Here is a 1,535-nt window from a genome sequence, read left to right on the forward strand (position 1 = left end):
TTCTGTTTCACCACCACCAGGTCAAGAAATAAAATTTTACTGGCATCTCAAAAGTCCACTTAAAGGACACTTTAAATTACTACTCTGTCCCTCCTTTCCCAAGGCAAGCATTGTTTTAGTTTCTTAAAAACAACAGCAAAAAACTGTTGCCACAGTAGGGTCAATGCTAATTCGTAGTGATACTATATACCCTGGTACAAATGCCAGGTGTGATTTCCAAGGCTACCATCTTTATAGAAACCTACTACCACACCTCTGAGGGCCTGGTGGGTTTGAACTCTAAGTTAGCAGCAGAGCATTTAAGCATTCTTCTACCAGGGCTGCTGGTGATTTCCAATGGTGTTGTTGTTATGTGCCTTGGAGTCAGTTCCTACTCATAGCAACCTTGTACAGGGTTTCTGAGGCTGTAAATCTTTACGGGAGCAGAACGCCTCATCTTTCTTCTGCGGAACAGCTGGTAGTTTCGAACTGCTGACCTTGAGGTTAGTTGCCCCGGTGATTTCCAGTACTACAGTTTAATTTTATCCATTTTTGAACTTTATCGGGAATCTTTCTTTTTATGTCTGTCTTCATTTTTTTCAATAGTTTGTGATAGTTATCATTCTTTTTGTATGTAGTTGTGCTTATGACAACTGTTGAATTAAGTTTTATTGATTATAAACAGTATAACATTCTACTCTTGGCATTTGAATTGGTTCTAGTTTTTGGCTCTTTATGAATGATAAGACTGTGAACACTATTATATATTTCATTTTGTGTAACTGTACAAGCATTTCTGTCAGTTCATTTATAGAATTGTAAATACTTAGTCATAGGCAATGTGTATAATTCATTTTAATGGATCATGCCAGTTTATTTCCCAAATTTCTTATACCCATTTACACTTTTGCTAGTAATGCATACATATAAGGGTTCAAATTCTTACCAACATTTGATCATTTTAGACTTTGTAATCTAGCCACTCTATGGACCGGCAGTTCAAACCCACCAGCCGCTCCTCAGAAACCCTATACAGGATTGTTATGAGTCCGCAACGACTCAAAGACAGTTAACAACAACAACAATGTAGCCATTCTAGTGTGAGTATGTCTTTAATTTTAATTTTTCTGATGACTATGAGACACTGACAACATTATATTGTAGACAACTCACTGAATTGGAGCATGAAGCCTTTATGTGTGGCTGTGGTTAAGTGCCATCACGTCGGTTCTGCCCCATAGTGACCCTGTATAGGGTTTCCAAAGAGCATCTGCAGAGTTTTACCCTGAAATTAAAATTAATAACATGAAAAGTTGTGTTGCTGCTTCTGTTAAGTGCCACTGGTTCCACCTCATAGCGACTGAAAGGACTCTGCTACAGTGTTTAAACTCTTTTAAGACCCCGACCTAGTTTACAGAGCTTGTTTTGTGGGAATGGAAAACCGCTGGCCCCACTGGTAAGCCTGATGGATTAACACAGTGGCGGTAACATGTTCAAACATTGCAGCAGTTGTGAGCATGGCACAGAACTAGGCAGTGTTTTGTTTTGTTCTATAT

Source organism: Chrysochloris asiatica, unplaced genomic scaffold (assembly GCF_000296735.1).
Source record: "Chrysochloris asiatica unplaced genomic scaffold, ChrAsi1.0 scaffold00006, whole genome shotgun sequence".
NCBI classification, from domain to species: Eukaryota; Metazoa; Chordata; class Mammalia; order Afrosoricida; family Chrysochloridae; genus Chrysochloris; species Chrysochloris asiatica.